General features: G+C 35.8%; 1 pseudogene; it reads left to right on the top strand.

The window, feature by feature from the left end:
- Window positions 1–20,293: 20,293 nt before the first annotated feature.
- LOC149248883 (DNA replication licensing factor MCM7-like) lies at window positions 20,294–25,145 on the top strand (annotated as a pseudogene).
- Window positions 25,146–26,927: the final 1,782 nt, after the last annotated feature.

Here is a 26,927-nt window from a genome sequence, read left to right as displayed (position 1 = left end):
ATCCACATGGCCATCAATCGTAAACCATGGTTGTCGCCTACGGTGTTTGACAACCTGTAGGGTTACGCAGAGTTTAAAGCAGATCCTCACCATGTGGCCATCAGGGCGTGGAAGGATCCTGCGCACAAGTGGTATGACTTGCCTCACTTGGCAACGGATGATGCCATTGATGTAGTACTTGAACGATGGCCGACAGAGTGTCACACCACAGGAGACTTGGCGGTGGGAGGGAGTAAGTCACTACACAAAGAAAGAAGGAGGAGACCAAGCTAAATATCATGTAGCCGGTGGAAAAGAGAAAGAAGGAGGCCACTAACAAGGCCTAGGTGGAGTGCAATGCTACTCAGCGAACAGAGAAGAAACCAGGTGGAACAAAGTGAGGCTCTAACAAAAGTACGAGGTCGTCTTCACCTGAGATAGAGGAGGAGATGGATGAGTAGATAGAACAACACGGCACGAACCCACATGCGACGTCTGCCTACATCAAGAGTCCAAGGGAGCAGGAGAAAGGAGTGTCTAGGAAGAAATCAAAGGCTACTAAAACATCACTAGACCCAATCACCCTCACCGAGGGTGATTTGCATGACATGTGCGACATGGTGTAGGATGTCACCGTAGAGGCCCTCCCATAGTTTGAGCAGCAGCAGAAACTAGTATTGAGGGCTATCCAAACATGTGTGTAGGAGCTACAGACCCACGCGTCACAGGCTGGCACGTTGTCCACCATCCTTGCTATCGAAACTCTAGAAGATGTCAAGATGTTGCGCGCAAAGGCTTCCAGTGCACTAGTGCTCCTTGATGGAGCACTGACTATGGAGAATGAAGTTGACATGCCCACTATTAGCGCTCTCAAGGGAGTAGGATTGAATCTAGCAGTTCTTCTTGGTGAATTGCTCCACCTCTTGTAGGATGGAGTGATTGTGGAATTGAGGGCTGCTGGAAATACTAAGAGGAGGGGTGAATCAATATTTCTTTTTCAACTATTGCTTTACTAGTTAAAACATTTATATCCAGAACATAAGATGAACAACGAGAATAAATTCTTTTATTAATATAATCTTTGTAGTAAAATAGATACAATATATAAATTGTTGCAATCAGTTGCCAAGCACCAACTTGGACTTGTGTGAGGCTCCAAACTCCAGAGTACAAACTCTATTTTTCTCAAGGCACCAACCTTGGACATAGGAGCACCAACTCCCAAGACATCAATCCTTCCAATTCTGAGGCACCAACTTCAAAGACACCAATCCTTCTAGTTTCTAAGGCACCAACCCGAAGGACACCAATTCTTCCAATTTCTGAGGCACCAACCTCAAGGACACTAATCCTTCTTACTTCTGAGGCACCAACCCCAATGGTTCTGACCCAATCTTGTCAAGGCATGTTTGATAGTAATGTTATGCTCTCAAAACTCTTCTCTACTAAGTTCTGTCTGTTTACAGCTTCACTGTAGTCTCCATGCTAAAACATCAATGACAACTAGTCTTCTTATGAAGGAGTCTTTACAACTCTTCATACTGTCCACACAGAGTCTGCAATAGCCTTCGTGATCTCTGATAATGTCTCCACATAGCTTTAGGGAGTCTACTATTAGCTGCACTAAGCTCTACATAAGAACCAACTTTCTATTCAAGCATATGTTCTAACTGTCACAGTAAATGCTTCAACATGACTGCTTCTCTGCTAGCTACTTCTCCCTTCAAATAATGTTAGATAAAACTTTATTTATTACATCATAGAATTATTCTTTAGACTGCATTCTGTACCTAATTAATTCATCATAGGTCTGAGTCTCTCACATGGTAACACAATCAACAGATATGCTTGCCCTTCGAATGCCTCCTGTCTTGTTGGTCCTTCGACCCTTTTCTATTCTGCTAGATCCTACGGCTACCTCGGTTTCTTCCAGCTTTTTAACAACATTTAACTTTCCTTGTTCTTTGTTTTCATATATTATTGATTGCTCTAACCATCGGTTTCATTTTTCCACTGGCTCTTCAACTTCCTCCTCGATCACTATAGTTTCCTTTGTGCTCACTTGATCCTTCTACTTCCCTCCTCAGTTGCTGTAGTTTCCTCTACCTAATCGAATTAAACAATGCTTCATGGACACGCTAATTCAGAAGAGAAGGCCAAATTACAAAGTAAATGATGCTTATTAAACAATATCAGAGAGAGCTCTTTTTTCTTTAATAACATTAGTACATAGGACTTTACTATTAATGGAGAGACTGTACCAATCAGGAGGCCCCACATGCCACGTCACCATCGCAATCAAAATTTCCTTCGTTCAGGCCCACTGAACTATCAGAACTATTATTTATGCATTTTGGCCTTCAAAACCCCAAGCAATACAATTATTTGAAATACACAGGAATATATGGAAAAGCCCGACTGAAAGCTTAAGGCTAGACTTCAAATGCATTGCACCCACATCTATAACTTCATTGGGTCCACTGTGTAATCACAATCGGCAAATTGTAGTGCTGTTCCTCTAAGACTTGCAATGGATAACTTCCAACATGGCGGACGTGATATAGCATTAGGGTGTGTTACAATAGGACCATCGAATCCGCAACATATATCACAATCGGTTCTTCCAATGCAGTAAGGCCTTAAGCACTTGCGATATGGCGGATGCAACATAGTATTAAGCCATATTGTAGTGTTGCAACAGATCCACATACTTTATCACAATCGGTGCTTTTAGGGGTGATAGCCATTTGTATATTGCGATATGAGAGTTCTGATAGGCAGATGCGATATAACAATATAGCATTTCATAATGTTGTAGTGGGTCCGAAACTCATTGTAATTATATCTATATATATATATCTATATATATATATTTCAATTTGCATGTTTTAATATGGCAAGGCTTAGAGCCTGAATATTTGAAATACACTAAAAAAACATGCTTCGAAACAATTAGCAGACGTCACTTATTTATACACCTAGACATATATATATATATATATATATATATATATATATATATATCATTGGGTCCACACATGTATATCGCAGTTGGGGGTTTCAGGTAGTGGCACATAATATAATGATATGATTTCTCCGATATATATATATATATATATATATATATATATATATATATATATATATATATATATATATATAGAGAGAGAGAGAGAGAGAGAGAGAGAGAGAGAGAGAGAGATTCTGCCTCCGATAGTGTATTCCAATATATATATATATATATATATATATATATATATATATATATATATATATATATATATACTCTGCCTTCAATAGTGTATATTGCATATATATATTACATACCGCTCCGCCTCTTTTAGCTCTTCCGCTCTTCTTTATGCTCCTCTGATAGTTCTTCTTTGGCATATATATGGCATATATATGGCTTCTCCTATAGCTCCGATAGCTCTATTTATGCTCCTCCGATAGCTCTGTTTATGCTCCTTCGATATGTTAACTTCTCTTTTGATGACTTCGTCCTCTCGGTTGTTCTTGGGCATGTATTACATGCAATGCTCCTCCGATGTGAGTCCTCTTGCTCCAATGTCTTCCTTTGGCTTTACAATGTCTTTTAATGACCTTCCCTGATACCTTCATACTTTGATGGCTTCTATCTTTTCTGATATGCCTCTCTTGCTCTGGTATTCTACAATACTCTTAAGCCTAAGTGATAACTTTGATATGTCTCCTTTGTTAACTCCTTCGTTAACAGACTCTTACTCATGGCTTGGCTTTCCTAATGGCCTTGCTCCTATTTCTTCATGGATCTTCTCTGCTTCCCCTTGGCTTCATATGATCATCTAGTATCTAGAATATGGCCATATTGACATCAATGACAACCTAGGTAAATAATCTGCCCCTTTGACATCAATGGCAAAGGAGTGCTCTGGGACTCCCCCTATCACACTGCTTCTGTTCTTTATGAATGGTAGATCTTCATGGGTCTGTGACTCCCCCTGTCATAGTGCTCTTCCTTTTGTTCAAGATAGAAGGATTGATGCTTTATCATCAATTAGCACATTATCCCCTCTTCATGTCTCAGAACTACTTTATCATAGCTTCAAAAATGCTTAAAGATGCTCTACTTAAATGCTTTCAACCAGATTTCAAATTGCCATGCACAAAGTGTCCATGTCCAAGTTTTATGCTTCAATCCATATTGTTGTCTCCACAATCAAAATTGAGAGGCCTTCATAGTCTAAATCAAGAGAAAATGCCACTGAAATTGTCTTTCTTGCTATCTTTCTTCAGATCCAAGTTCCTATGTGTTTCTGTGCTTCTCCTTGAGTCACTGCCATCTAGTATTCAATAGCACTACATTTGGATGAAATGGTGAGAGGATGTGCCTCACTGTTGCTATATTTTCTAAGTGACCGGTATCAGTTTAAGTTATATTTGACTACACAACATTCTCCTTTCTATGAGCCATCTTTTCCTTGTCTTCTTGTACATATATCTACAAGTTATTTCTGCTAGCAGATTTAGATATCCAGTCTGTGATTGGCTTTTAAATTCATTTTTTTGATTTGCATCTTCTTTCAATGCTTTAGTTTTGTTATATGCTATAAGATACTCTTACTTCAAACTCCATTCCAATTGTATCTATTTGTTTGAAGGTTGCCTCTATTTGTGTCCATAATTTACCTGTTCTCAAATTAAATCCCTGAGTCAAGACATTTAACATCTGTAATATCAGCACCATAGTTATTTGCCCTATTTCTCTAGCATTAGATGACCTTCTCTGTTGCTCCAAATACTACTTAGAGATTAAGTGGATAACATCTTTAACAACAATCCAAATAATGGTTACAGGATCATGTTCTTCAATGGAGTACTACTGAGAAATGATCTTTATCAAAGAATGATTGTTAATATAGCTCAACAAGGATTTCATAAGGACCCTTTCACTAATAGCTTCTGCAATAATGATCAAGAATCACAAGCTCCCCCTAACTGTATGCATCATCTCTTTTGGCAGAGTCTTCCCATCAAATGCTTATATTTTCAAAATTGAGGCCAATGACCTATTTTGTTGGCTAGATAGTTCAAGGGACTTTCAGATTATATTTTCTTCCTTCTCCATACTTGTGTATCTTTCTTCTTTTGCATGGTTCTAGCTTGTGTAAGAGCCCAAGTTAAGTTACAATCACTTGCCATTCACCATTGTTATGACACTTGAAGCATTCTACATTGTTCATGAATAAGAATTCATGATTTCTTGCTACAAAATTGTTCCTTGGAGATTGTTGGGGACCATAACATATATCTTTATGATATGCTTTACAATCTTTTGCCATGTGACCAAAGTTTGTACAAGAATAACAATAACCAAAAAATAAACTTTGGTACCTGGGAGATGGAGATTTCCTTTATGTACTTTTGAAGCCTTTCTGCCTTGAGATCCTTTGATGATAACCATTGCCTCTCATATATTTGACATCATCTACATTCCTTCTTGGAGCAATATTTCTTCTTGGAGCAGGATTTCTTCCATTTTTGCCTTGATTTTTCTCCTTGCCTTTGATGGAACTGGGAGCATCACCATTTCTTTCTGGCTTCTTCACATCCCTTTTATTTAAAGCATTATCATTCTTGTTTGAGGATTCACTAGCATACCTGAGACCTGATTTATCAAATTGAAATCTTTGATAGCTGAGCATGTCATCCAAGGCTTGAGAGCTCTTCAAGATTTTGTTCATCCCTCCAACCTTTTTTCTGAGGAAGACAATCTCTTCTTCCAATCTTCCACTCTCATTATTCTTCTTAGAAAGTTGTTTCTCAGTTTCTTCCTTGATACAAGTAGCTTCATCTACTTCTATTTTAAGGGAGATGATATCTAACTTAATCTTGAATATTTCTTCATTTTCTTTTGCTAGACTACTCTCCATTTCTTCCTTGATCTTTGTAGCTTTACATGTTTTGGCCTTGAGAAGTTTGATGCTAGATTTTAATTTGAAGATTTCTTCATCCTTTGCTTTTAGTTGACAGTTCACGGTGTTTCTTTCCTTTCCTACTTCATCAACCTATCCTTCTATGATTTCCAATGCTTCCATTGTCTTCTCAGCTCCTTGTGCTTGTTCTCTTGTTTCTTGTAGTTGAGATTTGAGAGAGGAGATCTCTACCTTGTACTGACCAATCTCTTCCTCAAGTTTGTTCAAGCTCTTGTGCCTTTGTTCAAGTTGACTTGACAAGGTATCTTCCCGTTTCTTTTCTTTATCCAATTGATTTGTCATGGATATGACTTCTTCATGATGCTTTCTTTTGCTTTGATGAAATTCCTTCTTAAGCTTGGCAAGCTCTTCTTCCCTTTCTTAACTTGAAACTTGACAAGGTCAACTTTCTCCCTTGTTTGATCTCTGTCACCAACTAGTGCTATCTTCTTAAGTTCCTTATTTTCCTTTTTCAAATTGTTAATCTCTTCCATACTAGCCATAAGTTGAGTGAGGAGATCTTCTACAAAATCTTCTTCATTCTCTTCATCTTCTAGGTCTTCTTTAGCCTTCATGTCATCATTCTCATTTTCATCTTCTGTGAGGGATTCTGGATTTCCTTCTTGATTTCCATCATCTTCTTGACTGATGGTCATGGTCAATGCTCCTTTTGAGTGAAGGTCATGAAGTTTGTCCCATATATCCTTTGCTGATGAATATTTTCCCAAATTTTTATTTATAGAATCAGGTAGCCCATTCAAGATTGCCTTCATTGCTTTTGCATTATACTCCTTCGATTCTCCATCCATCCTGCTATCAACAATCACTGATTTCCATATTTCAACGCCTTCAGTTTCTAAGAAATTCCTCATTCTTGCTTCCAATATATTAAAGTTCCCATTGAACCATGGCGCCTCCTCAAACTGATTGTCTTCTATTTTAGTAGTAAAGGGAGACACATCCTTAGGAGGATTGGAGACTTTCTTCCTTGACATAGCCATTTGTGTTCTAAAGATCAACCTTCAAGCTGTTAGGATTTCAATGAAGGTACTGGCTCTGATACCAATTGTTGGAAATATTGAGAGGGGGGTGAATCAATATTTCTTTTTCAACTATTGTTTTACACGTTAAAACATTTATATTCAGAACACAAGATGAACAACAAGAATAAATGCTTTTATTAACATAATCTTCGCAGTAAAATAGATACAATATACAAATGGTTGCAATCAGTTGCCAAGCACCAACCTGGACTTTTGTGAGGCTCCAACCTCTAGAGCACCAAATCTATTTTTGTCAAGGCACCAACCTTGGACTTAGGAGCACCAACTCCGAAGACATCAATCCTTCTAGTTCTGAGGTACCAACCTCAAAGACACCAATCCTTCTAGTTCTGAGTCACCAACCCCAAGGACACCAATTCTTCCAACTTCTGAGGCACCAACCTCAAGGACACCAATCCTTCCTACTTCTGAGGCACCAACCCCAAGGGTTCTGACCCAATCTTGCCAAGGTATGTTTGATAGTAATGTTCTACTCTCAGAACTCTTCTTTACTGAGTTCTATCTGTTTACAGCTTCACTATAGTCTCCATGCTACAACATCAATGACAACTAATATTCTTATGAAGGAGTCTTTACAACTCTTCATATTGTCCACACAGAGTCTGCAATAGCCTTCACGATCTCTGATAATGTCTCCTCACAGCTTTAGTGAGTCTACTATTAGATGCACTAAGCTCTACATAAGAGCCAACTTTCTGTTCAAGCATCTATTCTAACTATCACAGTAAATGCTTTAGCATGACTGCTTCTCTGCTGGCTACTTCTCCCTTCAAACAATGTTAGATAAAACTTTATTTATTACATCACAAAATTATTGTTCAGACTGCATTGTGTACCTCGTTAATTAATCACAAGTTTGAGTCTCTCACAAGGTAACACGATCAACAGAGATGCTTTCCCTTCGAATGCCTCCTATCCTGTTGGTCCTTCGGCCCTTTTCTGTTTTGTTGGATCCTATGGCTACCTCGGTTTCTTCCAGCTTTTTAACAACATTTAACTTTCTTTGTTCTCTATTTTTGTATATTCTTCATGCCTCTCACCGTCAGTTTCCTTTTTCCACCGGCTCTTCGGCTTCCTCCTCAGTCACCATAGTTTCCTCTACGCTCACTTGATCCTTCAGCTTCTCTCCTCGATCACTGTTAATTGAAAAGAGAAGGCCGAATTACAAAGGAAGTGATGCTTATTAAAAAATATCAGAGAGAGCCCTTTTTTTCTTTAATAACGTTCATACATAGGACTTCACTGTTAATGGAGAGACTATACCAATCAGGAGGCCCCACATGCCATGTCACCATCGTAATCGTAATTGCCTTCGTTCAGGCCCACTAAACTATTGGAACTGTTATTTATGCATTTTGGCCTTCAAAACCCCGGGAAATACAATTATTTGAAATACATAGGAATATATGGAGAAACCCAACCGAATGCTTAAGGCCAGACATCAAATGCATTATGCCTACATCTATAACTTCATCAGGTCCACTGTGTAATCACAATTGGCAGATTGTAGCGTTGTCCCTTTAAGACTTGCAATGGATAACTTCCGACATGGCGAACGTGATAAGAATTAGGGTGTGTTACAATAGGACCATCGGGTCACAACATATATCGCGATCGGTGCTTCCAATGTAGCAAGGCCTTAAGCACTTGTGATATGGTGGATGCGACATAGTATTAAGCCATATTGCAGTGTTGCAGTGGGTCTGCACACTTTATCGCAATCGGTGCTTTCAAGGGTGATAGCCCTTTGTATATTGCAATATGCTAGTTCTGATAGGTGGATGCGATATAACAATAGAGCATTTCATAATGTTGCAGTGGGTCTACAACGTATTGCAATTATCTATCTATCTATCTATCTATATATATATATATATATATATATATATATATATATATATATATATATATATATATATATATATATATATTGCAATTCATATGTTTTAATGTGGCAAGGCCTAGAGCCCAAATATTTGAAATACACTAAGAAAACATGCTCCAAAGTATTTAGCGGACTTCACCTATTTATACACCTGGACATATATATATCGTTGGGTTCGCACATGTATATTGCAGTCGGGGGTTTTGGGTAGTGGCACATAATAGAACCCCTCAATATGATTTCTCCGATATATATATATATATATATATATATATATATATATATATATATATATATATATTGGAATACACTATTGGAGGCCTGTTTTTCTTTATGCTCCTCCGATAGTTCTTCTTTGGCATATATATGGCTCCTCCTGTAGCTCTGATAGCTCTGTTTATGCTCCTCCGATATGTTAACTCCTCTTTTGCTGACTTCTTCCTCTCGGTTCTTCTTGGGCATGTATTACATGTGCTGCTCCTCCAATGTGGCTCCTCTTGCTCCATTCTCTTCCTTTAGCTTTACAATGTCTTTTAATGACCTTGTCTGATACCTTCATACTTTGATGGCTTCTGTCTTTTCCAATATGCCTCTCTTGCTCTGATATTCTGCAATACTCTTAAGCATAAGTGATAGCTTTCATTTGCCTTCTTTGTTAACTCCTCCGTTAACAGACTCTTACTCATTACTTGGCTTTCCTGATGGCCTTGCTCTTGTTTCTTCATGGATCTTCTCTGCTTCCCCTTGGCTTCATATCATCATCTAGTATCTAGAATATTTCCATATTAACATCAATGACAACCTAGGTCAACAATGTGCAATGCCGCTGAGCAAATAGAGAAGAAAATGGGTGGAAAAAAGTGAGGCTCTGACAAAGGCGCAAGGTCGCCTTCACCTGAGACAAAGGAGGAGACAGATGAGCAGACTAAACAACATGCCACAGACCCACAGGAAACATCTACCTGCATCAAGCATCTAAGGGAGCAAGAGAAAGGAGGGTCCAGGAAGAAATCAAAGGCTACTAAAACATCATTAGACCCAATCACCCTCACCGAGGGTGATTTGCATGACATGTATGACACGGTGTGGGATGTCACCGCAGAGGCCCTCCAATAGTTTGAGCAGCAGCAGAAACTAGTATTGGGGGTTATCCATATATGTCTGCAGGAGCTACAGACCTGCGCATCACAGGATGGCACGCTGTCCACCAGCCTTGCTATCGGTACTTCAGAAGATGCCAAGATGTTGCGCGCAAAGGCTTCCAGTGTAATAGTGTTGCCTGATGGAGCACTGACTATGGAGAATGAAGCTGACAGGCCCACTGTCAGCACCGTCAAGGGAGTAGGATTGAATCTAGCAGTGCTTCTTGGTGACGCACTCCACCTCTTGCAAGATGGAGTGATTGTGGAGCTGAGGGCCGGTGAGCACCGCTCCCTCCAGGTGATTAGTGATCACTGGATTAAGAATGAGAAGATGGAACTACAACGAGACTTTTCCATCATCGTTGTGATCGAAGCGATGAATTAGAACAAGCATATAATACAAGTTGTCAAGTTGGCATGTTGAATTCTCCTAAAGTTGGCCACTCCTGAGGAAGAACTAGTCGAGCTGTGCGTCCACAAGCTAGCTACAGGGGTGTGCGATGCACATATTGAAATAGCGAGGATTCAGTTGGATTTGAACTTGCAGATCTTTGATTTATAGTTGAAGGCCCAACCTTCAACACGGCTAGAGATAAAAGAGCAGCATGCAACCACTATCATGGAAGCAATAGTGGTGGTCGAGAGTGCAGTAGCAGACTACACCCAAGTTTTTGAGCTCTTTTTCAAGGTCCTAACGAGCTTTCATGAGGACCCCAATGTACAATGACTGGAGACAAAAGCGTGCAACCTACAATTGTGTTATGATGAGGTCAAAGGCACATCTTGAACCATCGTGCTCACACCGAGACTAGTGAAGCTACAGGAGTCCAAGCAATTGAAGGAACGGGTGGATGCAGCGCTACACAAGGAAGAAGTTCTGGAGGCACGACTAAAGCCCTGGTTGGATGAGGCTTACATAGTGACAACATCTATTGAAGGAACTCAGGAAAATCTTCAGGCCAATAATTCAGGAGCAGTGACCAAGAAAATGGTTGAAGACGTGAAGCAGGCGGCCGCACAGTGCACTACCAAGGTTGCAGTCATACGGGTTGAGTTGGGATGTCTCCATGCTAAGATCTCCATGCTTACCGAGTGACTCAAGGGTGAGTCATGATGTTTGTATTGGGGGCCTATTGGAAACGGGATCCCCAAAGGACAGCTTTGGGGCTAAAAGCACATATTTTGGGTCTAATTTTGTGATAAAGTTATAAAGTCTCTGCATTTTGTGGTCCCGGAGCGCGAAGGTGTCATGAGTCATAAAGGGTTGTCCGCCATTAATTTTTTAAATTAAAGTTGGTTGTAAATATCTACCCATGGTCCGTGGACCATGGTATTATATAAAAAGAGCTAAGTAAGTAAGCTCTAAGTATTCCAGAAGAGTCATAGTTATAGACGAAGTCTTGAGCGATAAGGAGAGAAGTCTAAATTTCAGGTCTTAGTGTAGGTAGAGGATCTGCAACTGAGTGCACAGAGGCCTAGGGTAAAAGTCTGCAGCTGAGTGCACAAACCCCTGCAGCTATGTGCGTAGGGCGGATAGAGTCTATAGTCATTTGAAGATATCAATTAAAAGAAGCATTCTACAAATTCTGTGTCTTATTTCCTATTAATGCATCTTGTCATATTGTGTATGAATTTCATTTATAATGTTTATGTGATGTGAAAATGTATGTAATTACGTTGGATAATCGAACGCAATTAAGGATATCTATTTATGCGATGCTAAATGTGGTTGTTTAATAAGATAAGTAAGACACTTAATGCTAACTTGGAAACTTGTTCTATATGTTGCTTTAGCAGTGCAAAAGTACCTGAATGGTAGGTTAGGGCTATGCGAAGGCCAATCGTACCCCTTCGCGGAGGTACTGAAGGGTAGAATAAAGGGCTAGGCGGAAAGAGCCCTATAACTTAATGGCCTACGTGAAACCAAGAATAGGAGGAATAAACTGATATCACGACCATCTCAGGGTGCAAAAACTTGGTTCTACCATCCCCCCATACTGCTTCGGGTGAGACTTTGATCCGCGCTCTGTGGGCTGATGCCCCACCAAGCCAAAAATGTTTCATCCCAATAGTAATATTTCTTCATCTTTTTTAGAGCTTTGAATTGAAGGTGCATACCTTGCTTCCTTTCTCTTTGTTTTATAATAAACCAATATTCGTTTGGATTTTTACTTACTTCTTTATTTATTTATGTGCAAAAAAGGATGGAGCTGGTTCATAAAATTGCTACCAGTGAAAAGAAATATGTCGTTGGCATGGTCAGGTATTGAGACAGTTGTACATTTGCAAAAATGTGTGCTGGAATTATGGATGATGAAATATTTGGATACCCTTTTTATTTTATCCAAGATGGATTAAATTTAAATCCAAAGCAAGAGAAAAAATGTAAAGTTCATACAACACTGTTAGGCATCAAGAGGAAACTAGGCACATTTGATGTCGAAACAGAGGGTTCAAACCTAGTGGAAATAACACTAATCTTTGAAAAAAATGAATAGAATGTGGAGGGACCTATGCATAAAGAACTGATATTTTAAAAAATTTATTTGTTAGTGGAAAGAGCAATAGTTGTTGAACCTAGTGTATTAGCATCTTGGGAAAAAAAGTGAAAATTTTAATGGAAGAGTTTTTAAGTGAGAACCTTAGTCTCAAAGTATATTCATAAAAGGGAGAGTCTAAAATAAAGATCAATTGTGAAATTTGTTGCATTAATTATGAAACGGTTCATGTTTCCTTCGAAGCGTGAGCAATGCACAACTTCAAAAACAATCATATGAAAATAGTGGTCCACCAACAACACCTTTCAATGTGAAGAGGTAGTGAAATTCCTTCATGTAATAAAGTACAACAAACAATGGTGGTTAGAGATCGGTTTCATATTGATCAAGCAATCAAACTTCTTGATGATTTCAATAAGACACAAGAGCCTAATTTGTTCAAGGTGGTGGAAGCAAGACTTGCAAACTATAAGGAAATATAAAAAGTGAGAGTGGAATGTACAAAATGCCATAAATGGTTTTGTTTAGTATCGACAAGTAGTAATATTGTCAGTTCTCTAAATGAACACATGAAATCAAGGAAGCACACTACTACCACTATGAATGAGGCTTCACATGAGGGCATTTAATTGAGGAGTGGCATGGTAAGGAGACCCAAGAAGCCTACCAATGATAAGTTCCAACAAAGATTGAATAGGCTCTTGGTCCTGTCATCACCATAAGTATTACGTAGGGGTTCAACAAGTGAAAATATTGCTACTTCAAGTGTGTTAGTTAACAATTTGGAATCAAATTGAATATGAATTTGTGTATTATTTTATTTATCTTTATTTTTCTATTGAGTTTTAATCTTAGTAAATATCAATTATATCCCTTTTTACTACAATGTTGGAGGTACTGGTATTCTCATATTCATAGAAATGGGGAGAGATTGGAAACATAGGTCCTAATGGATGATAAAAGGGGTGGAAAATTATGGGCCATAAAGAAGCATCCCAAGATCACGCTATGTTATGAGGGTATTTAATGACATATTGATGGTACACATGGGAATATTAATTTCTAGATGGATTCTAAAACAAGGTTCCCATTTCATTCACTAACATGAAAATTTTGTAAGATGGTTCTATAATGCGATGACTTTAAGATGCAATTACATCCTTAATCAAGGTGCACAAATAAAAGAAATGAAGGATATATAGGAAAGGGTAGAAAATTATACTATTTGACTCAAAATGAACTCAATAATGCTACAAGGATTCTAAATGATAACCATATCCCTTTGGTGGGAGAGGAAAAATGTTGCTACACTCTCTATTAGAATGAGATACCTAAAGGAAAAGTTGTTTGAATAGTAAGAAAGGAAGGATATGTTTAGGTTTTGCAAGGAAGTGTGTGAGGCACATAAGTAAGGAAAATTAAAAAGTAAATATGTATTTTGGGAGTTTGTCAAGGACATATTTTATAGCTTGATGCATGCAATATAAAGGAGAAGGTATAGTACATGCACAAAATCCCTTTATGAGATGATCAAGTTATGGGGAGGTCCTAGATTACATAGCTTTATTAGCTTGAATTTGGATGGTCCTTCAATATCTACGAATTTAAGGCAAGTTAAAAAGTCATTGGAATATATCCCAGGAGAGTATGAGAACATTTTTGAGGCAATCAGAAAATTTTATTCTTGTTATAAATCAAAACATGTTATGGATGGTACAATTCCTATATGCCTTTCTGAAGATGAAACAATTAGGAAAAAATAGGTTAGGTGGATATAAACAATTGATACACTAGCGGGTTTTTGTGGTATGAAAGAAGAACACCAAGGCCAATCACATTTCTTGGTGAGAGGTGGTGAAGGAGTTCTAGGCTATGAGATTATAGCATATTATTTTAAGAACATTGTTATTGGTCATTATGTGTGTGTTATTATTGCAAACCCTTTACATAAACATCTTCCTCATTTTGTTGTGGTTGTTCATCCAACATGCAATAGATACAAAGAAAATTTTGTTTATCAATAATTTCATTTTAGAAAATTATATATTACAGAGCAATGGAACACATAAAATATATTGTAGAAATGTAAACACAAAAAACACATAAAACAAGAGAGACACAGATATACGTGGTTCACCCAATTTGGGCTATCTCCACAGGAAAAAACCAATCCTTTCTTTTATATTATCCAACAAACTAAAGAGATACAACTTGCAATAGATCTGTTGTAATTCCCTCTTCACTCTCACACAATCTCCTCTCTCTTTATCACTCAGAATACAGATCTACATAGACGCAATACAATTCCCTCATATATAGCGAGGGGTTGCCTTCTAGGGCAAAAAACCCTAAATTAAACATAACTTATACAGTCAGATCTCCGCCTAATGAATAGCCCAAATTAACTATGAAATTACAACATTTTACAAGGCAATTTTATATATATTTTTAGATTTGAGGACGTTGCTCCCAATCCCCTGCTAGTGGGAGGGCACTCCTAAATATTGTTGTCGCCCCCCCTAGACCCCCCTTGCAATGAAAATATTATGGGCGGTGTTGCTGCCACATTACGAACTAGGGTTCAATGCAGTGATACCTTTGAATAAAGAAGATAATTAGGCTCCACACCCAACATGGTAAAAGGTAGAATCTATGTGGAAGAAACACGTGGTAAAACATTTGGGACCTATTGTTTTCATTCCTCAAATGGGGATAGAAGAAGAAGACAAATTGTGTTGAAGGATTGTTCTTCAAAATGAGGTATTTGATATCAAATTCCTTGGGAAGCATGGAAGCTATCTGAGTTTTATAATGGTTGCAATGTAACAGGATTGCACGACCAATATTACATCCACAATGGCAAAAAGCTAGTGAATCCTTTTTTTAGAGGTCAAAAATAATTAATTTTAGGAAATCACTACATAAGGTTGGTTCATGTCAGAATGGTTTATCACTATTTTAAAGTGGATGATCCCATACTTAAGGGTCAAGATATAGAGAGGATGGATCGAAAAATTACAATTCCGCATAATGCATTTCTTCAAGTAATGCTCAAAGGTGTTTGAAAGAGTTGAGAAGTACACCAAGTGGAAAGTTAGAGAGGGCACTAGCTACAAAGACTTATCTAATGATTTTTGTTGACTACGTTGACATATTTATGTCTCATAGTTTGAGTCTTCGGGAAAGAGTGAGAAATTCCTCACGAGTTCATCATTTCTTCACATTATGGTTATGTTGGATACAAAAACAATCTCATACTATTGAAAACATAAATTTAATTAGTAGAGAGGCATATGAAGATGTGAAAAATTCTTTTCATCTTATAGTTTTGTTGATGTGGTTTTTTCGAGATCAATACTCTAACTTGTTGTGTTTTCTGCACCTGAATGGGTCAAATGTATGTGAGAACTTCTTTAGAAAAATTGGTGGGATGGTTGGGGTGGAGAGCGACTATGATTTCATTGACTTGCTTCATGTTATTAGAACCATTAATAGAGTTTCTAAAGAAGAATCAAATCCCCAAGGGATTCATTTTAATAAATCTCATAAGAAGCAAGAAAGCATTTGGAATAGATTTCACCAAGAAACAATACACAACATTGAGATATTATCATAGTATGATTCAATATCGCCGAGGGTATAATTATAGAAGCCCTTAAGATTAGATTGAAGGATGCAAAATACATTCTATAAAATCTAGGAATGAAACCAAAAAATTATGCTCAATATTATTGGTGGGTTAAACCATGAAAAAAGGATCAAAATTAGCCATCATTCTAAGTTGTGGATGAAGTAGTTGATGATTCTTCACCGAGTTGTTCCAACTCTATATTTCAATCTTCATCGTCATTGGTACACAATGAAACTGAATTAAAAATAATGGAAAGTGGGTGGAGACATGAGTTGGAAGAAATTTTAGTTTCCATTGATGAAAATGTAAGAAGAATAATAAAACTAGTAGTCGATATTAACAGTAAGGATGTGTTCAAAGCATGTTTGATTATTCAATAAAATTGGAAATCTAAAATTATCCAAAGATGGGTTGATGAAAGTGAGAAATGGGGTCTACTTTAGGAGAGATGGGAGGGATATACAAAATGGTGTTTCAATTAACTTTGGAATTGGATTATATTGTGGGGTGTTGCTTGAAAGCAACTCAATTACCACTACTAAACATACTACAAGAAAAGGTGTTCCTCGAAGTACAAAACAAAGTGTTTCTTGTGGAACTTGGTACATTGGAATGGTTCAGAGAATTATGAAGAAGGATGGCACTAGAGTGTTTGATTACCCTAATGACATCGACATTTTCAAAAGATTAGAAGACATTGAGCTTCAATTATGTTGGCATAATAGAATAAAGGGGCAACACAGACATAAGTATGATTTGACAGATCATGCTTTTGTACAACTTGAATTTTTTATGGCAATTTCCAACTTATCATACAATCTTAGCAGCGATACATACTAATTAGAAGAAACTAATTACAATTTTTTTCTATATTTTGTTAAGAATTTGAATAAGGTTAATTTTCAAAAGATTTTAATTTCACTTATGTATGTCCATATGTTGGATCATTTATAAATAATTATTGGTTGTATTTTTGTTGATTTGTTAGTATGAAAATGATGTTAATTTTGTAATCTTTTTCTTTAGGTCTAGTTAATAGTTCGAATGGTGAATGTTCCAGATAACTCAACCTTTTTTGGATGCATTCTTTTTGGTGTAAGTTTATTTTAGTATCCATTCATCTTTTTGTAGTTTTGTTTCATTCAAACATTAATTTGGTATTTCCTCCATAAAAAATATATAATTACATACCTAGAGAACTATATGTACCTCTGACCTGAAAACATATATACAATTTGGAGATAAAGATATCCCTTACCTCAACACTTGTGTTGGATGCATTCTACTATGGTTCCTCTGAAGTTGGTCCATTTAATCATGGAAAGTAAGAAGAGTTGGTTCTTTTTTCGTAACTATGTTTTGCAGATAAGTATGTTGTTCTTCTCACTAAATTTCAATGTTTTCCTTGACTTTTTAGATCGATGGTTTGATTTCTAGAAAGGATATCAAGGACCTAATAGAATGAAATTCAATGACGACAATTTCTGCTCACTCAAGTCAACATATTTACACCAGAGAAACTAACACATGAAGTGAATTTTATTTTGAATGTTTGTCTGGTAATTGGCTTTCCTATATTTTAAATTGGACATATAAATTAGAGTCTATACTTCAAATGTGCCATCAGAGTATTTTTGGAAGTATTTATATCTTTTCCATACACATGGGGTCTACAATAGTTAAATTTCACTTCAATATTATTGAAAATTGAGCTCTCAATCATACTTTGAGCATTTCCTTTCACTAAATGACATTGACATTAATTACTATCTATAGAGGCTTTTGGATAGGTGCGGTAGTTGGTTTCCAAATTGTTTGTAACTTTATTAAGATATGTGCTTCTAGTAGATTGGAAGGTTGATGGGACTTTGCTTTCTTATTTTTGCCTATATTGATATATATGTGTTTGATAGTCCTTGCAGCATGTGTGTCTGATCCAAGCAATATTCTAAGGTGAATGATATCTGATTTTTTGAAACTTTTGGATTGACAAGAATTTATGATTGGGTGAATGGTATGAAAATTATAATTAGTTTTATGTTTCCAAAGAAATAATCCATAAGTTTCTGTTTTGTGGTTTGCAAAAGGAAAATAAATAGAAAAGTTCTTATAGCATGCCATATCACTTCTAGAAAGGAAAAGTAGGCCACCTGCTGGCCATTTTTCACAAACTCTCATACAAAATATACCTATGATCTCTCCTACTAACATAACTACAAGCGCAAAAAAAATATTTGATGAGTGAGTCAAGTTGTCAATGGGAGAAGAAGATGAGGAACAACAACCAAAGAATATAAAGTACTTTTGATTTAGTGTTGTCACATTCACCTTGTAGCATAATGATTTATTATTGTATGGAGATAAATTGTTGATAGGATTTGGAATGGGAGCCCTATCTTTCATAGTAAGACTCCAACTCCCTCATGTGTCCTTCCTCCTCCAAAACCTTTGATAAGGTAGATACTGCAGTATTGTTGTTGAGGCTCTGATGTTATTCATGTGTTGTGGTAAGTCAAGGTATTGGTATATATAGCTAAGATATCTTCGAAGCACTTGCAGGTAGCTCTTGGTACTGTAAATAAAGTGAGTTTCTTATTCTTCATTTCTTATGTTCTTCATTTTGGGGAAATAGGTTCAACATGATTTTCTAAGTAGCCATTTGCAAAAATGTAAGTGAATTTTAAGGCCTTAGAAATATTAACTATAACTGGGCAAAGTCCCTTTTATGTGGAACAACTTTTAGTTATTATTGGCATAATGCTAGCATATTTATTTATTTGTTTTTTTTTGTCCCTTTTTATCCAAGCTATTATGTATTCAAGTAATTGATAGTTTCTAGTTAAGCCTACACTTGGCAGAATTACTAGAAAATGGAGGAAGAATTAATACTTTACTGTGGACAATGAATATGTTCCAGTTGGTAAATGAGGATCACAGTCATCACTTAAGTAATAGATTAGACATAAGAAGAAACCCACAGACCAAACAAGCTTAAACCTAAGAGGCATACCACAAAACCCAATCGAACCCAATAGCCAAAGGGTAGTTTCTAAGAGTTCATCCTAGCATCTAAGTGTTGTGTGTCCATCCAATTGAAATCACCACTAATATATATATATATATATATATATATATATATATATATATATATATATATATATATATATATATATATATATATATATATATATATATATATATATATATATCTATATATATATATATATATAGATATATATATATATATATATATATATATATATATATATATATATGTATATATATATATATATATAGATATATATATATATATATATATATATATATATATATATATATATATATATATATATATATATATATATATATATATATATATATATATATATATATATATATATATATATATATATATATATAGATCTATATAGATCTATATAGATATAGATATATAGGTCGAGGCACTTGTAGACCCCATTCTCTTGATCATACTTCAAGATTTGGGTCTACATATTAACCACTCCAAGTTTAGGAATGTAAGGAGGTGCGTTACATTGAAACTAATCAAACACGTTCATCCTTTAGCTTATGAAAATAATTCATATCCCCTTCATGAATGTGGCATGTTTATAAGAAAATGGTCACATTATATCCGTACAATTTAACACCTTCATGGCCTTTTGATTAGGTACCAATTGTGTAGTTAACAAATGGACAAACACATGATTTCCTCGCTACATAACCCATTACAATATTATTGAATAGGTTAGTAAGCCATATGGACTTTATCATAAGATTGATTTTCATTGTTGTCTAACCAGATTTAACATTGCAATGGGTTTTCCTTTAGTATTCAAGTTTGTGATTGCAATGTAGACCTAAGTTATGAATTATTGGAGACTTTAAGGCTACGCTTCATATTTAGTCATCGATTACTTTTATCTAAATGACTTACTCTTGCTTTTGTTTCAATGCTCCCTTACAATTCAACTCATTTGAGTATTATCAGTTGAGGTTTTGTTGTCGCTTTTTCTCTATGGATGCAGATTAAGTTTTTGGTGAAACTATGTATAATATTAGATATTTCACAGTAGAAAAATTCAACTCAAAGAAACTATACATCTAATTTCACTAATCTCAATGCATGCTAAAATTTAGGATTTTTCAAAGAATGTGCCCAAAGCAGATATACCTAGATCAATGATAATACACATAAGAAGAGAACTTGTGAGGAAGGTGTGTTTTTTATGTGAAGTTTTTACATTTGTTCTATTTTTTGCATTAGATTTGGATTTTGTTACAATTAAAAATATTACAAGCCATTCATAACTGAAAATTTGTTCCTCAAGTTGGGTCGAGTGACCTGGTGCAAATCTCTAGAATATTTCTTCCTATTCCTAATAAGGGATTTCGAGCAATATGAGTGGGATTGGTGACTGATACATATCTTGGCGCAATGACGATGACAAATTTGAAGAAAACATATTAAGAGTAATTTTTATTGTACCTTTACATCTTCTATAAAGACATCTTCCTCATTCCCTTGTAGTTCAAGTAAAATTTGGATATGTTTCATTTTTCAAAAATGGGAGTCTAATCTTTGATTTCAATTAAAGTTAAGATTATCTATGATGATTTTTTATTATTTCCACCATTAATATTTTCATTTTTCTTCTTTCTTTTTCCAAATATGTATAAAATCTATTACTGTAACAAAATGATACATGGAGGCTCTGGCCTTTGCAGTTCTTAGCCAAGGTTCATGGAATATTGCAACAGAAACAAAATGAAGACTACCCACAAGAGGGAAACCAGTCCAATCCAAAATAGATTTGCTGCTTGGAGGGGAAACTAGCATGTGAACATAGAGCGATATTCTATTGAAAGTAGCTTCAAAACTAACTATTTTTCTCAAAAATGCAAAAATAAACCCATAGGACTGGGTGCCAGGAACCTGAAACCTGAAGACACGTGTTGGTTTAGTTGTCATTTGGTGCTGATGGGTGTTCTTCAAGAATTAGACATCTATAGGCATCAAGGTCATCCTCATCTTTCGATGGTTTACCCGTGTCGTTCTCTACCAGATTTTCTCGATTCTTCTATGTTATAGAAGGCTCACCCTGAAACGTGACTGTAATGGTGGCCTTGATAAGAGGTTGATCCAAATATCATTGGTATGTGAATTGAGTTGTATAGTTGGAGTGCTAAGTGTTGGAAGGGAGAGCAGTAGCTGATGGACAGGTTTGCGAAGGCTGGGTGCGAACAGTGTGAGTGTAGCCTCTGCCACTATGAGTTTTAGGATAACGAGTTGAGAAGTGATTTGACGAGGGGGAGGAGGAGTCAGAGACAGTGGAGGGCAAAGAATGGGGCATTCTACCTCTGCTGTTGCCCCTCCTGCTACACATTCACTGGTGCAGTCGAGGCATAATTGCATAAGGGGAAAGGAATTGACTATGAGAAGTAGTCACTAAGTGGAAATGGTCACTTTGCGTGGCATTATCAAAGGCAGAAGGCTCAGAAGAAAGGGTTAGGTTACATACTAGGCTCTGCGAATAATGGTTTACCTTTCCGAATTTTATGCTGCAGAGAATATTGTGTCTCCTGGCTATTGTCATGCGGGTGCTTGGCTCCACGATAGCCAGGGGGCACTTGCAATTCAGAGGTAGAGGAATAGAAATAGATGAGGATGTGGGCCGAATAGGGCCTGAGGTTTCCATGATGCAGAGCCGAGGCGGGATGGCATTGGTAAGTTGGTTTGAGTGCCACATTGAAAGGCATTTATGAAGATTGTAAGACAATTTTATTACGATGTGTGTGAGCTTACGAGTGGCCATGTGGATATGCCACTTTTTGGCCCTGCCACTTTTTGGCCCTTTTCTCTACCATCACATCATACCTTGTGAACACCCGCATTTGGGGTAATATTTTCATTTTTCATGAATGAGATTCAATGTTATTTAAAGACAAAGTGAAGGGTTTTCTCACATCCAAACATTAAGCACTAATTAGGGATTGTTTGTGTTCTTGTATAAAATTATGCGCCTTAGCAGTCAAATAAGTCCAAAGTCATTATGAATCCTTCCTTTTTGAATCATTAGTGTTTATTCATTATTTGTCATTTCTCCTCATTTGTCAATATCTAAATTGAAATGTCTACAATTTGAAACTGGTTTAATGTGCTAACCATTCAAATGAATACAGTCCACTCATTGCTTTCATAATTGATTTGAAAATTCTTTTATGGATGGAGGCTTTCTATTTGATCCATGTTTTCTCTATATTGCTTATTTTATTCATTGATTTCAAACACCCGTAGGTAAGTTTTACAAGGTGACAAACATGAACAAATATAACGACTTTCTAAGGATGGGAACATCTACAAGAAGATTGTGCATTCTTTAGCTCAAGAAATATTCGGACACGGGGATGTAAAAAAGTATTTCATTTTGCTTCTTTTTGGTGCCCCAACTATATAACTCAAAGATGGAATGAGGTATAATTCTTTTACTAATGATCGGTTACAGAGAAACTTTATTATCTAATTGGTGTTTATCAAAGAAAAATGCCTTGTTATTCTTGCTTATCTGGTTTGTAGAATCTGTGTACAATGGAAAATTTACATTTATTGCTCAAATTTCTATTTTACTTGAATATGAGATGTTATTTGCATGTCCGTTTGATGGGAGATCCTGGAGTTGCAAAGACTTAGTCATTGAAACACATGATTAGTTTGGAAACTCAACGAGTTTACACCACATGTTGGGGAGACAGTGGTGTTGGTCTGACAACTTCTATTGAAAGGGATCTTGTCACCAAGAAAATGGTCCTTGAAGGTGGGGCCCTGCTATGTTTCTGATCTTTATTCTTTCCAATGTTCAAGTTGTTGGTTTCCTTGGAGTTGGAAATTGTTTTATTTTAGACTGACTACATTAGATTTTTTATCGACATATATCTTTGGGCACCTTTAGAGAAGTGACAAAAATAATGGATCTTGTATGTGATTAATCAAGTTCTTCCCAACATGGGCATATGTGTTATTGATGAATTTTATAATATGGGTGAGACAAACCATACTACCATTCATGAAGTGATGGAGTAACAGGATGTCAACATTGCAAACGTGGGCATGAAAACCTCTATAAATGGATAGATGGTCTTTCTTGTTGCTTCTAATCATAGTTGGTATGAATTATTATCATTTAGTTTGAAGGTAGCTTCATATGAGTCCCTAACATGAATATGAGTTTGTGAATGTCATGAATTCTAGAGATAGATCTCATGGAGTTGTGTCAACCATGTGGGAAGCATAGAAGGTGTCTTGTATATAAGCAAAGGATTTTGTTTTATCAATATCTTTATAGAAGATATATGTAATGGAATGTTGTGTTTATTTTGGGATTCATTCATCTCTTCTTCTTTTTTAAACTAAATCTTTTGTGTGCCTTTTATTCAGCGTTTTCCCTCTTAAAGTTGTTGTGTCCTCTTCAATTTTGGATCTCGAATCGAAAGTATGAGGTACATTTTTATTTTTGAAGATGTAAACAATTAAGATACATTGGAGGATGGAGAAATTTAAAACCTCTTTAAAATCCTATGTTGACTTGTACAAAGATCCTAGTGCCCTTATTTTTCCTCCCATTTAGGAACTTGAATTGGTAAAAAAGGATTAATATACTTTTACCTTGATTTTGTTTCCTTTCTCTTAGATAATTTTTCTTTTACATTACTTGTTTTAAATTAGTAGTTTTATATTTAAGCTTTAACTGTCTCTAGTGTTCTTATCTTTATTTTCCTACTTTTATTTCCATGGCTATTTAATAGTTCCTTGTATACTCTTCACCTGAAAGGAAAGTGTGGCTCATGTTTTCTTTTTGGTATTTTAATGTACAATATATCATACTTCTATGATTGAACCTCAATTTTGAGTTATGTTTTATACTATGTTGTTCATTATCACAGAGGTTAGTGTGATGTATGAAGAACACCTGCAAAGAATGTCAATCTTCCTCCAACATTGCTCTCTTGTTTTGACATGTTGTGGCTGATACTTGATAAAATAGATATGGATAGTGATCTAGAAATGGAAAGACACATGTTATATGTGCATCAAAAGTGTGAGACACCAACTTTAGGCTTTACTCCTCTTTAGTCTTCCATCCTCAGGTGATTTATTGTCACCTCTTCTTTAGATATTGATTCTCGAATTGTAGTACTCTAATGCTGAGCATGTTTTAATCTTATGATGATTAATATTTCCTAGGTCTTATATATCAGCAGAATGAAGGGTATCACCTTTTATTCCTAAAGACCTTACTGAATATATTTCCAGTGCTTATTATTCCATGAGACAAGAGGAAGCACAAAGTGATGCACCACATTCTTACACCACTGTTAGAATACCTCTAAGCACTTTTTGCATTTCAATGGTAATTTATATATTCCTTTGTCCAATTACCTAACGTTACATGCGAGCTTTGGGAGAAGTGACTTTCAAGTTCTCATCTTTTCAAACCAGTTTTGAGTTGTGTAGAAATAACGTTAATCCAATTTTGGCCTTTTAATATCAGAAACCTGTTTATTAACAAAAGTTGATGTCTTTGTTTCTTTTCTCTATATTTATTGTTCATAGGACCTAAGACAACTTAGATTCTTGACAACAATGGCTCAAAGTGATGTAGATGAAGCCCTTGGGTTTATGAAAAATCAAAGTTCTCCTTATACGCTCACGAAAGAAAGAAAATTGGTATGGATTCCATATATGGAATCTCTTCAATCATAAGGGATGAATCTTCAAGAATAAGTATTATGGATGTCTACTATACTAATGCCCTCAACTGGATTTCTTTAAAGGTATTCTCCATAAAATGTATGGAGAATGAGAAATATCATTAGTTTAAATTTCCAAATCAAGGTTAGATTAAATGCATCTAATTGGGTCTCTTGCATGCAATCTTTCACTGAAGCTCAACAAAAGGAGTGTTTGGAAGAATAGGCAACATTTAATGTGCGGTAAATTGATCCCAATCAATTTTATATTCATTTCATTGATGCCTAAAATGTCCAACAAGTGAATATTATATCATATAGATGTAAAGTAAAAATCCTCATTGTTCAACTCTTTTAGCAAAAGGAGTTTTTCTTTTTAGATGTCCTTGAATTGATATAAAACTCAAGGCTAGATTCCCTCTTGGAAAAATCACTAGGTTAGACATGTAAAGGATTATGTTTTGAAAAATGATTGCATGTCGACTTCCATGAAAAGGAAATTGGGACATCAATCAAGAGTTCCGTTATGAAGTGTCACTACAAGGGATATTTATCACACACAACATCGGTTTGGAGTTTTCTTCTGGGAATGTTTATAACAATCAAGGAGTATGTAATGTTCTTATAGAGGGAAATGGAGATACATAAAGGATATCAGAAATCCATTGAATTCTTGTTAGTCCAATTTCAGATGAGTTTGAGCCAAGAAGTGACATAAAAAGACAGCAATTGATGATGAAAATGAACTCAAACTTGTGGATCGAGAATCACATATCAATGGATGAGAATTTAATCACAACACTGGAAGTAATATAGTTGAGATATATAGAGAAATCTTGTCTTGAATGTTGGGAAGGGGGTGATTTTATATGGTTGCAGGGCCTGAGATGGTGGATGCTCTTTCAGTGGTGAGAAAAAACTTGAACACTTATATTCATATGGGGTGAAGACAAAAGAGTTTATCCATTATATTGGATAATTGACCTGCTTATAGATCAATGTTTTGGAAACCTCTGAATGAATTTTCACAAGTTTCAAGTGAGAGATAGCAAATGTGTCTCTTCTAGAACTTTTTTTCTTAGTGATCTTAATGATTGTTTTCCTGACTTTATTATATCTTTCAAGTTTTAACGTTAGGAATTTACTTATGGAGGAATGTGTGTGAGAGATCATTTTATGTAAATTTCTATGTTCATCATTGTATGTACTTATGTAAAAAATATGTGTTTCCAGATAAACTCGACATGGTTTCTATTCTACACAGTTTCCTGTGTCTTTCTTGCCTTTAAGCTTAACCTTCAAATATTTCTTAAGATTTAATTGAAAGAAACATGTTGGATAGTTCTCATCAATTACAACAAAGATCCATATGAAATGTAAGTTTGCAACAAAGCATGGAACTAGGTATATAGGAAAGGTTGAAATAAGGAAATATATGGTCCAAATTATTCTTAGCTACAACAATCTTATTGTTAGGTAGAAATATTTGAAAAATTATCCCTTGTATCTAAAAATTGATGTGCTTTCTTCCTTTATTGAAAATGGTAAAGGACGAACATAATTGTTACTAACATAGCTTCTTGAATAGTGGCATATTTTAAAATATGAATAAGTTTTCATGGGCATGTCACATGAAAAGATTAGAAGTGATGTTAATATTCTATTAATATAGGTAGCCACCCTATGTATTTTTTACTTTTTCTATTAAGTCAAATTTTGGGAAGTTATGCAGAGATGCAACATGAAATTTTTGCATTAAAACAAGTCAAACTTTGAGAATCCTTACACTAGCCATAGATTTTACTGTCCTAGAAATTAAATATTAACTAAATTATATCTTCAAGGACAAGAGAAGTTGAATCTGAGTCTATTTGTAGTATTTAATGAACCAAAATTAGTTTTCTAATCATGGTAATGTATGGTTTTCAAATGTTCTTAGTGAGGGTATTCATCCTTCAAGGCAATTACTGAAATGAGGCATAGAGGCTATACTCTCATTAAATAGTGT

Source organism: Pinus tabuliformis, chromosome 7, assembly GCF_031772625.1.
Source record: "Pinus tabuliformis cultivar Carrire ecotype Pingquan chromosome 7, CPIR1, whole genome shotgun sequence".
Lineage (NCBI taxonomy): Eukaryota > Viridiplantae > Streptophyta > Pinopsida > Pinales > Pinaceae > Pinus > Pinus tabuliformis.
This window is presented reverse-complemented; position numbering and strand designations above follow the sequence as displayed.